Below are 12,868 nucleotides of genomic sequence, written 5' to 3'. Positions count from 1 at the left end.
AGCAAGACTAAAAGCCCCAATTCCACTCCTTAATTAAAAACATTTTTCATTCCAAACCTATAAAAGGCAGATGTGCCGCATTCCCTCAACCACAGATCGCAGCTCTATATTGAGCACTGCAGTTCCCATTCTTCTTTCCCAGGGCTTGAAAATATAAGGCCATCAAAGCACAGTATAATCGACACTCCTTCCTCCACCTCCTCCTCACCCCCTCTGCTTCCCCTTTTGCTGAAAAATATTCATTTCCATCTTTGCATGGGGTTATGTGTTTTAAGCCTCTCATGACGCCTCCATGCTGAAAAAGAGTGGAAAGGTAGCCCATCTTCCAGGATAGACAGGAGGTAGCTCTTAGACTTTATTATTCTAAAATGCCTTTTAACCTGGCTAAAAAAAAAAAAAAAAAATGGCAGCTCAAGCAGCAGTCCCAGCTTAATCAGCCATGCCGAGGCTGTGAGTTAATTTAGGCCTTCTTCAGCTCAGGCTTCTAGAAGCCAACTCTCCAGAAGAAGAATGAGTGAATCATTTGCCAAGAAGTGGCCAGAAAGATGAAAAAAATACTTGCTTATAGTGTTTTTCTACCTCAATGACTCCTTTATTCCTGAGATGTCTGGAATCAAGACACTCTGTTTGATTATCTAGTACAGAAAGTTGCAAGTCAAACTCAGAACATGCTGCCAGCGTGCTTGTATAATAAATCAGCCCTCAATAACCCTGCTTGAGTAGAGGGAGGGAGTGGTTCCTTATAGCCATTTGGTTTTTGTTCATCAGTTTCCTCAAAGGGTCCTCAAGTTTTTTCTGTTTGGGGTCTTCTCTGTTTTACCCCCAGTGTTACTCTAAACTATTCAAGGACTGACACGCCAAGTCTTCCTTCTTAACTATTTCTCCATGGGACCCACCAAGTGCTCTGAATGCAAAGACAACCTGCGTGTGCCTATTGTCACAATTCAGGTGCTTTCTCGGTTTGTGGCCTTTTCCTAGGTTCCAACCAAATGATCTTATTAAATGTAAAAAAAAAAAAACCTTTACTCTCATGAGTGATATCAAATACAATCAATAAACTTGAAGGAAAAGGGAGCCCAAGGCACCCATAGGACACTTTAAAAATTTAATTGTTCCACAGAATTTTAAGCAAGTAGTAGAAAGAAACTAAATTGCATGAAACCAAATATTTTGCTCCAGGCTCCTAATTCATCTCACTCGCTGGTTCCCAGGGGCTAGGGCCAGCTCGAGGAACCTGGGACTTTGCAGCACAGACAGGGATTGTGCTTTGCGCAAGCTAAAGAACCTCCCTGTCTCTTTGGAATGGGGTAGTTGATCAAAGTCTTCCTTACTATGGAAATGCAGCTGGGTTCAAGGACACAGCTGGCTGAGCAGGCTGAAAGATATATTTTACTAAACACAGGGCACACTATCTTGCTCATTTCTCAGAAATGAAAGATCTTGGGGTTTCTGGAAAAGAAAAGGTCCTGGGGGAGTGGAAGCTGGTACCCAAAAATGAGCTGCAACCAGACATCAAGAACAGTGCCAGGTGTTCCAGGGAAGTGCAGACTGGAGTCTTGGTGTCTGCGGAGTCTGAAAGCCTCAGAAGGTTTTCCTGTTCTTCTTGCCGGTTGAGGGGACCTGTGAATGAGACATCTGATTCCCCCCAGCTACGCCACTTGGGATAGAGAGAATCCCTCCAATCACTGGGAAAAGCCTTCCACAGACACTCCACACACACCAACATGTGACACACAGGTACACAGGCAAGATACTGGCAAGGATCTCTCCTGTCCTACCCCAGAGCAAAGAATACTTTGTCTCTTCTAACCACAGATACTACATCAAAAAACAAGAGGATACTTCAACGTGGAGAAGGCTGCAGTGTGGCTGTGTTTGGTACTGGTTGCTGCTTCTATAGAGGAGGCTCAGATAAAAGGACTAGGGAGGTGGGATATTAAGGAGTTGGGAACTGGGGAGCCGGATTCCTGAGAAGAGCGGACAGTTGAGTTTGGTAGAATTAGCACAGGCTCTAGGACTGAGCAGGCCTTTGCTTTCTGACCTCAGGAAAGCTAATTGCCTTCTCTAAGCCTCAGTGTCCTTACCTATAAACAGAAAGTGCAGTATTCCCTACTCAATGGAGTTAGTGTGATAATTAGTGAAAGAGCCAATGCAAGGCCAGCCTCGGTGGCTCAGCCTGTAATCCCAGCACTTTGGGAGGCCAAGGCAAGTGAATTGCCGGAGCCCGAGAGTTCGAGACCAGCCCAGGCAACTTGGCAAGACCTCGTCTCTACAATAAATCAAAACTTAACCGGGCGTGGTAGCATGCACTTGTAGTTCCAGCTACTGGAAGACTGAGGCGGAAGGATCGCCGATGCCCTGGTGTGGCCATGAGCGTGCCACTGCACTCCAGCCTGGGCGACAAAGTCATACTCCAACTCAAAAAATAAAAATAAAAAAAGAGCCTATGCAAAGTAGCTTGGGCTGTCCCTGGCACTTAGTAGGTGCTCAATAAGTAATAGATGTCACTTTCATAGTGATAATTAATCATCACGGGCTGAAATGAACAGCATATAGAGGAGGGCATCTGGGTCTAGGTCAGTGGTCTTGATTGCATTAAAGGAAAGTGAGGTTCAGCCTTCTGCCAAGAGGAGCCTCTGTGACAGAAGAACCTCCCGTCCTCCCACACAACTGTAAGCCGGACTTTTGCTTGTGTCCAAACTTGGTCCTGGCGCCTTTCCAGGGGCTCAATTCAAGAGAACATTATAGTAATAATATAGCTCCCTATTATACCGTGGTACTTAGATAAAGAAGAAAAATGTTCTGCGGGTCCGAACCTAAAAATATTTCAAAAAATTGCTGCTGCTAGGTGCTCAGAGATCTTGCCATAAAAACAAACCTACATGTTTCTGACCAAGACAACAAACGTGTTGCAATTTCATAAAATTAATGTGGACTGCTCTGAAGCAACTCAGCAGAGTGGTCGACAATACCTGCCTCCGCAGTATGGCGGCCCTCAGACCAGGCTTCGTCATTGACCACCTCTGTGGCCTTGGGTGAAAGTATGGGCGTGTGGTAGAATTAGAAGGGAAGTTTGTAGAGCACCTCTCAGAGTGCTTAGCACATGGTAAGCACTTAAGCTCGTGCCTGTAGCCCCAGCTACTTGGGAGGAGAAGGTGGGAGTATCACTTGAGGCCAGGAGTCCTAAACCAACCTGGGCAACATAGTGAGACCTCATCTGTACAAAACTTTTTTAAAAATTAGCTGAGCATGGTGGCACATCTGTAAGCCCAGCTACTCAGGAGGCTGAAGTAGGATGATTGCTTGAGCCCAGGAGTTTGAGGATACAGTGAGTGAGTTACTACACTCCAACCTGGGCAACAGAGTGAGACCAGTGTCTTAGAAAAACAAGAACAAACTTATTTTCCCATTGTTTATCATCATGACTGCTGCTGTCCCACTTTAAGGATATTAAGTGTAAGCAAGCCTATATATAAATAACCACATTTTCAGCTCTGGAAAAATAAAAATTAAAAAAAAATAGAACACCAAAGGGGAACCAGGGAGCAGAGTAGTTAGATGTTCCTCCTTATTCCTTGCCTTAGGTTTGAGTCTGACAGGTCTGATGTCATTGTAGAGAGTTGTACTTTGAAGCGTAGCACATTTCCAACACAGCATGATTTAGTATGGTAGGAAAGGCTGGGAGACCTAGGGAGGGCCTAGATTTTGCAAGAACCTGGCTAGGCAGATCTCCAAACACACACACACACACACACACACACACACACACACACACACTCACACACACACAAACACATATTCACCAATTTGGTAAGTGCTGCTGGAGCAGGACTCCCACAGAGATAATCTGCCCCCTGAGACATCCCCCCCACCCTAACTCTCCCTATGCTGAGGGTCCCAGTGTTAAAGCTCCTAATGCCACAGAACAAAGGCTGTGAGTAATAATGTAATCTCAAAGCTGAACCTGGCAGGGATGCACTACCCAGCACTGCCCAGATGATCCGCACTCAGTGGGCAGTGGCTCCTGTGTTTGGGCCCTTCACCAGGCATTGCAGGCAGCACAAATGTGAGAGCCAGGCCCAGGCCCTCAGAGACTCCACAGTCATGCTGGAGAGGAATGTGCAGGGCATAAGACCAACGCCATTTTAATATTGTAGAAGGCGAGACATCTCAAGTCCAAATGGCATCACTGTACCTGGTAAAGCAGACAGACCGCAGGCCAGACCCTAGCAAGCCTCCCTCCTGTGGCCAGTGCTTTTGGGTTCTTGTGGACTTGGGACTTCCTTTTCAATTATCCAGTGCTCATGTGTATCATGCCTTGTGTCTCACATGCATCCAGGGAGTGTGGCTGTGCTTGGTTAATTTAACATGGAGTATTAAAGGGAACCTGGTAGAAATGTCCCCCCACCCCCCGACCACCCATTAGGCTGCTGCCAGCAGCTGGCCTCCACCACCCACCTAGCTCTGAGTGGGCTGCTTGCCCTGTGCACAGCTCCCCTGCAACCTGTCCCCCAAGTGCCACCAGCCATTTTCCAGATCGCTGAGGAGCTGATGGCTTGTTCATGTCACACAACCCGGGTGCTTTCAGCTCCCGTTTTCATTGACTCCGGATCTTGCAGGACAAGAGAGGAAAAGGAGATCAGCCTGCAAAGAGCTATGGCGTAGCTGGGTTGTGATACTGGGATGTCCCCCGGATTTCCAGGTGGATGGATGAAGAACTCCAGGGATGGCTGCCCGCAGGTGGGAGGGGCTGGTGGGGGCATGGAATCCCATGTCTTCATTCCTTTGAGGACTAGAGAGTGAGAACGCCAGGCTGCAGATTGTTATCTCAGCTGTGGGAAGAAACGAGGAGGGCCTCCCAGGCACCTGTAGACACTGGCCTTCACATTTCAGAGCTGCCAGCCCGAGTCACCGGGGACCTGCCCCTCTTTTCCACCTACATGTTATTCCAGCCATAAATCCAAGTGACAAGCTTGAACTTTCCTCAATTGACATGTTTACAAGGGAAGTCCACATTTGACAGGAAAATTAAGCCTATCAATCACTTAACGAGCTCGTTAATGAATGGTTCTCTGATCTCCTCTGGTAGCTGGGTTTATTGATTAGGGAGGGGGCAGCCCCAGCCTCAGCCCCTGTACCCCTACACCCATCTCCCCACCCACACTTCCCTCCACCAGATGTTGCTGCCCTCTGACCTCCCTCCGCCATCCCCAGTCCCCCTCCTCCCTGAAGCTCACAGAGGGTTCTGGTTTAGGGTTTATCGGGAGGTCAGACCTCCTCCTGGCTCTGTTCTCTGACAGAACAAAGGGAACAGATGCAGGCTCCGGCCTCCGAGCACCCACCCGGCATATGGAAGCTATCTCCTCAGTCCCCATAATTACCCAGGAGCTTGCTTGTTCAATGACTTTGGTTTTTATTGCACAGAAACCAACCTATTCCCCAACATAAAACACTTTAACGGTGTTTCCCTCCGGGGTTTCTGGGAGAGGTCCTGTCAGGTATAAAATGTGCAGAACCCCTCTGACAGCCCACAGAGGCGAGGCCTTCCATAATTAAAAAAGGGGACAAGGCGGGCAGGGGGGTGGGTAGATGGGATTGCACAGAGGCAAATGGTGTCAGGGTCCTGTCACATTTGGAGCGTTCCATAGCATTCATGTAGAACTTTCTAGAGTGTAATGGGGCAAGAGGAAATGCTAGAATTGGTTAAAAACAGCCAATCTCCTCCCATTCCCAGCAACCAGGGAGGTAGGGCCCAAAGTTCAGGTCAGACACTGAATATTTGTTGAAAACTATTTTGTGTAAGAATAAATGATTAGTATAGATTATGAAAAGGTCTGGGGTAACCCCTTCGGTCCCCTCCCACTGTGGGAGCTTTTCTGTCCTCTCAATAAATTCTGCTTTCTCACTTAAAAAAAATGAAAAGAAAAGGCCTGGCATTTAGTATGTCCTAAATTAATACAAACAATACAGCTGTGCTCTTAGTGACATCTTCAGGATGGTGTCTCTTACAGGTTCACTAAAGGACATCCACTCAGAGATAGGAACTGAACAACAGAATAAGGGAGGAAATTAGCTATTGGCTGGAAATAGATGGGTCTTAAGCACAACAAATCCCTAAGTGCACGTCTCAAAAGAGAGATAACAGAGAACGTCCTAGGTTTCCCCTCTGAAGTGTGTGCTGGGCCCCTTGGGGGAGCCAGGCAGAGCCTAAGTGGTCTGAAAAGGCATATTAACTTCCTGGGGCTGCCATAACAAGTTACCACAAACTATGACGCTTAAAACGAGAATTTTTTTTTTTTAATTTTTGTATAGAAATGATATCTCACTATGTTGTCCAGGCTGGTGTCAAACCCCTGGGTTCAAGAAAGCCTCCACCACAGCTTCCCTAAGTGCTGGGATTACAGATGTGAGCCACCATGCCAAGCCTCCAGAAATTTATTCCAGAAGTCTGAAATTCTGGTGTTGGCAGGACTGTGCTCCCTCTGAAGGCTCTAGGGAAGAATCCCTCCTTGCCTCTTCCAGCCTCTGGTGACTCCGACAAGACTTGACACTCCTTGGCTTGTCACTGTGTCATTACATCATCCCCTGGTCCTGCCTTCCTGTGAGTCTGAACCCTCTCTTCCTCTTATAAGGATAACCATGATTGGATTTAGGGCCTGCCCTGATCCAGTATGAACTCATCTCAACTAATATATTGCCAAAGGTCCTATTTCCAAATAAGGTCATATTCTGAGATTCTGGGTGGACACAAATTTTCAGAGGATCGCTATTCAACCCAGCACAGAGGGCAAAGCAACAGAGAAGAGAGCATAGCCAGGGCGTCAGGGTAAAACCCTTGCTGGCCTCCTGGTGCAAGTCGGAGACAGGCTAAGGCAAGGGGCTGTTCCAAAGAGCGGGAGGAAAGCCCCAGGGGTGAGGGAAGCGCTGAAGTAGACGGTAGTACTGTACTAAGGTAAATTGCAAATACTAAAAAATATGAAGATGACCATTTAAGTGTTTAAAATATGCTCTGGGTAATTCCAAACAAATTTTAAAGCCATTTTCAGACCATAAAATGCTCTGTTCTAAATCAGCGACTCCCAAGCAGTCCGGGTGCTTGCCTGCAGAACCTCCCCCAGATGGCGGCCAGCAGGTTTAGGAGTCTCCAGCTAATGAGTACTATGAGTAGTGATGGCTCCCCATGATTGGACAGGACCCTTCTTGGTTTCTCTAGACACCTGTTCTACTTGCGGACTGATTTGCTGTCCTCCTTTTTCTCTGGGACTCTTTCCCAGAAAGGTGGTTCAATCACAGGAAACACAAAGACAACACACCTTGCCTGATGACATGTCCGTCCTTGTTGGCCAAAGTCTACTTCTCTGGGCCTGTACTTCCCAATCTCCTTCCAGCTGATAGAGCAAATACCAATGTGAAGCTTATTTCTAAATATCACGTGGCTACAGCCATGGGACCCCTCTGACACACCTGTGGTAAACATAGCGCGTTGCCAAAATCTTGGGCTTCGTGCTGTCTATCACCACTTCAGACAGCCACTGCCTGAGGTGCTGGGGCATAAGAAGAGGGCCCTGGGCAGGGCAGCCTTCGCCTGCGTATCCAGAAACGTATTGTCTAGTAAGTTCCCAAGTACTAAAAAGAATTCTTGAGGGACAAGAGAAAGCACATAGTGTTTGTGTCAGATAGATCCAGACTTTGAACTTGGCCCTGCCACTGATTGGCTCTGTAAACTTGGGCTTCTGCTTTACATCTGAGAACCTGAGCATCCTCACCAGTAGAGTGAGAATCGACACAGGTAATGCATGTAGGGTACCGGCCAGTCAAGCCTCAGTAAGCAGAATTCCCTTCTTTCCCTGTAGCTATCTGTTGAATTATCTGTTTCATAGATGTAAATTGTTTCTATTTTCTTGTGGATGGGGTAGGTGGAATAGCGAACAACCACCTAAAGGATAGCCACAAACGTATAAGTAACCCTCCCGGGGTACAACAGATGTCATTGAACTCTTTGTGAATTGCACTGTATTCCGTAAGTTTTGCGATTCAGTGATCCTTGTGCTGGGTCTCTCCCTAAACACAGAAGCAGATGTCACTTCCTCTGTCTTGTATGGAAATTCTTTCTGTGTATCTGAGGATACTTACCATGAGAGGAAAGTTCAACTCTGATCATCAGTTGGCTCTGATCAGGAATTTCCTACAGAACCCCCTTCCCCACCTCTGAGTTCAAGGGGAGTTGAAGGGCATCTGAGGAGGGGTGCACTGCCACCCTGGGTAGGGTCCACACAGGCCCTGCTCCTGACCTGCTCCCATCACCTTCCCCTAAGGCCTGGAATGGTCTCCACCCCAATCTCCGGTTTCCAGTTTCCTCCCACATCCCTCCACTCTATACCTCACACCTCACCCCTACTTCCCACAGGAGCTCCCTCATGCACATATTATGATTATGACACGCTGGGCACAAAAATACTCAGTAAAGCCCCACCACCTACAGAATCAATCTCAGCTCCTTAGGGAACATCAAAGATGCTCCACTACTTGTCCCCAGATAACCTGCCCACCTCCCTTTCTTCCCCCGAACGTATACCCATGTCATCTCTCCCACGCTCATATCTCATCATTTTGCCCTTGCCGTTAGCTCTGCCTGCACGGCCTTCCTACGTTGCCATATTCACAGCTCCTTGTCTGGAAAGCTTTTCACATGCCCAGAAAGCAGGCACCACCTTCCTTCAGAACTCCACGGGCTCATTTGTTCCTCTCTCATGAAACTTAGCACCATCAGCAACTCGTCTATGTGGCTTTTCTCCCCTACTGGTCTGTAAGCTCCTGAAGGGCAGGGGCCAAGTGATATTCATTTTTGTTCCCCTCTCAATACCAGCACAGTGCTCCGTAATATTAATTGGCTTGGCAAATTTTTTTTTAACACCGACTAAATGAAGGAATATTAAGTTAAGGCTTGGCCTAAACAGAGTTTTGGGGACCGAAGTTGGCCAGGGAGAAGGGAAGCGTTTGTCAGTCCATGTATACAGCAGAATCCTGGAGGGAGGATAGAATGGCTTAAGTGAGACAAAGAAAGGGCCAACAGAGTTTCAGAGTCACATAGGAGAATGCAGAGAGCCAAGGGAGCTGGCAGAGTTGAAAGGAGCCCTGCCCAGCCCAAGGAAGGGAGCCTGGATTTGGCCCTGCAAAGCAGGAATCCATTTTGGGAGAGAAAGTGAGTTTGAAAGATTGATAAATTAGACTCAGAGCTGGGCACAGTGGCTCATGCCTATAATCCCAGCTACTTAGGAGGCGGAGACAAGAGGATCACTTGAGGCTGAGAGTTTAAAACCTGCCTGGGCAACATAGTGAGACCCCATCTCTACAAAAATTTTAAAATTAGCCAGGTGTGGTGGCTCCTAGCTACTTGGGAGACTGAGGCAGAAGGATCACCTGAGTCCGAGAGTTCAAAGTTATAGTAAGCTATGATCATGCCACTTCACTCCAGTCTGGGTGACAGAGTGAGACCCAGTCTCTAAAATAAAATAAAATTTAAAAATAAACCCAGGTATTTGGTTCATCCTAGATATTTATAGACCAGCTCCTCTAAAAAGAGGAAACAGCATATAACCTCCCAGATCCCATTCTCCCTCAAGTACTGGCCACAGGTGAAAGGTCCCGAGCAGGTCTGCACTCTTCCCTACTTTTACCTAAATCTCCCTCTGTTTCCTCAAATCTCTTTCTGTTTCTAGGCAACTGAGTTATGGTCTGGGTCTTTTGCAAAAAGTCCACAAAGCAGGTGCTGAACTGGGTATGCCACGTTCTGCCAGCACCACCACACTTGCACACACGCAAAATCACCCCCTGAGGAGCAGGTGGCTTCTCCAGGCCTCCTGAGTCCCAGGACCTGGGCCCTGTTCTTGGGGAGACCGTCTCTCTTTTCTCTTCCTCTTGAGCCCCTCTTTTTTTCTCCCCATCCTTTTCCCCCCTTTCACCAAACAGATGTAACTATTTATTCCTTATGTCCTAGTTTTCCTGTAATTTCATAAAGTGCAAATTTGCTGTCCTGCTCCCAAATGCCGAGTCGGTGGTTTGTCATAACAGTCATCAGTAACTGTCGCTTTCTGCCGCGGGCTTAATTAACCCACTCTCTCATTAGCATGTCCGTGCACTTGTAAGGAATGAAAGCCTGATTATTTTCTACAACAGTCGCAGCCAATTACTGCATCCAAATGGAACCACATTAATCAAATCTTTAGTACGGTGGCAAATTCAGAGATATCAGATTGCAAAAGACTGCAAAACTAATATGTCACTGTCAGCGGGGCTGCGCAGGCATTTAGCGAATTGCATTAAATAGATGGCTTCGCTGAAGCCGCATGAATTTAATATGTGATGGGATCTGGAAGCTATTAGTGTGACATGGCAAAGTAGTGGGAGCCTTGGCAGCTCTGGACTTTATCCATGAACTCAGGAAACTAATATGAAAACTTCTGTGTGTGTGCGTGTGTGCGTGTGTGTGTGTGTGCACGCATGCGCTTTCCTGGGGTGTGTGCAAAAAATAAGAAGTCTCGTGGGTTGTGGAATGGCAGCCACTGTTGTATTTGCACACACTCAGATGAAAACAGGAGTGCATAAGGCAACAGGAGGACAGCAAACATAGTCCTGAAAAAGTACTTTCAAAATCACTTGCAACGTGGACCCCATAAAAGTTCAGACCACAGGCTGCGGAGTCCTGAGACAAGAGCACAAACTGGAAACCAGAATGCCTGGTGTGGTCCTTGTTGGTGCTAGTTCCAAGGCCGTAGGACCCTGGACTTCCACTTACCAGGCCTCAGTTCACCTATCTGCAAAATTGAAGAAAGGTCATTAGCAGAGAGTATATAGCTATATTAGTATGTAGTATATGGTATATAGTCCATAGTATACAGTACACAGCTGCTGATGGGAAGCAGTATTACTCCCAGGAAGCAGGAATTTTCTGAAGTGTCAACCAAGGCAGGGGCTTTTGTGGACTCTTTTTATTTTGTATTTGTATGGATACATAAGATTTGTACGTACTTATGGAGTACACGCGATATTTTGATACAAGCATACAGTGTGTAATGATCCAATCAGTTATTGGGATAGCTATCGCCTCAAGCACTGATCACGTCTTTGTGTTGGGAACATTCCAAATCTACTCTTTTAGCTATTTTGGATCCATTTCCTCCTACTCCCCACCAATTTAGTCCTTCCCCAGACTTTCCAGCCACTTAGCTAACTGAAGTGTTCACTCACCAGCAAAATGTCACAAACTGTTGTAGAACCCTTGCTACAGACATACCCAGAAACAAAACTAAACACAGTAGACTCAGCAACTCCCCAACAAAACTAAACACAGTAGACTCAGGCTAGCCTTTCAGAAGGTCCTACCCTAAACACACAATATAATAATGGGATCTCTCTGTAAGACCCTAGAACTTAGAGGACTTAATAAGGAAAGTGACTGTCCTATAAGAAATAAATTAGCTTATTAAGTAAGTAATCCTGTTTATCAGAAAGGTTACTCAACCTCAGAGTTGAGTCCTTCCCAAGAACCATGGCAGCCATAGCACCTAACCTTGTGTCTGTAAAGAACCTGTGTACTTCCTAGGTGTGAGAATTTCCCACTTCACAGATAAAAAGGTAGAGGCAAGTTCTTCACTATAATCACCATGGGTACAACATTATCATATGTGTCCATCTTACTAGTATTTATCATCCCACACACTGTAATACTGGGTGGGTTTGGAAAGATTGGCAGTTGTTGTTTTTAAAGGAAGGTACATGAGACGGGAGGTGTGGAATGAGACTTTACTTTGTATGTAGATGTTCATGTGTGTGCACATGTGTGTGTAAAGGGAGTCAAAGAGGAACAAAACCAAAGAACTGAGTCAAACACGGGGACAGAGAAGGATTCAAAAATAGCAAAGAATTGCTTCTGAGACACCAACCCTGTCACTGTACACTTACTAGTAACATGTACATCATTAATCATGTGTCCAGGTCAGAGGACTAGAAACTGAAAAGGGCTTCTGTGTAACTGGGTCTTAACGCCCTGCCTCCAGCACCCACTAGCTCCCAGAAGTGTGAGAACACTACGACTTCCAGGGATGGGCATTTGTGGGTGTTTTTTATTTTTAATTTTTATGAATATGCAATAGTTGTACATATTTATGGGGCACGTGTAATATTTTAATACAAGCATACAATATGTAGTGATCCAATCTGGGTAATTGGGATTTTCATCATCTCAAACATTGATCATTTCTTTGTGTTGGGAACAGTCCAGATCTACTCTTCTAGTTACTTTGAAATATACAATAAATTATTAACTATATTTCCCTATTGTGCTACTGAACACCAGATCTTGTTCTTTTGATGTAACTGTATTTTGTACCCATTGGTTGAGATGTTGAACAAGGATGAGTGGTGGCTGAGAAGGATATATCCTACTCTTGCTACGGGCTTGCCTCAGAAGTCTCTGGGTCTCTGAGACTGCAGAAGGCACGTTGGAAAGGTGATGCCCAGGCCACTGAACAAACAACAACAGACCTTATCGGTGCCTCTCCTAACTCCCCTGCCCTGGAAAGCTCTGCCTCTGGGGCTACTGAGGCAAGATTCATCCGGAGGGAGGAGGAAGAAGAGGAAGGGAGCACAGGGAGCCCAGGGCCGCTTGCCTGCTGCACAGGCAGCCAGGGAGACAGTGACAACAGAGACAGATGAGCGCCGGCAGCCAGGGCCTGCTCTTACACAAACTGCCTTCATCAGCAACTTGCTACTACCATCAGTTAATCTTCTTGCAAAGGTACATTTGTACATTTCCTTTCCCAGTAACCTAATCTACCATCTCCTTTATGCATACATGCGCTGAGGTTTT

Source organism: Carlito syrichta, unplaced genomic scaffold, assembly GCF_000164805.1.
Source record: "Carlito syrichta isolate Samal-C Ts95f unplaced genomic scaffold, Tarsius_syrichta-2.0.1 Scaffold315142, whole genome shotgun sequence".
Lineage (NCBI taxonomy): Eukaryota > Metazoa > Chordata > Mammalia > Primates > Tarsiidae > Carlito > Carlito syrichta.
This window is presented reverse-complemented; position numbering follows the sequence as displayed.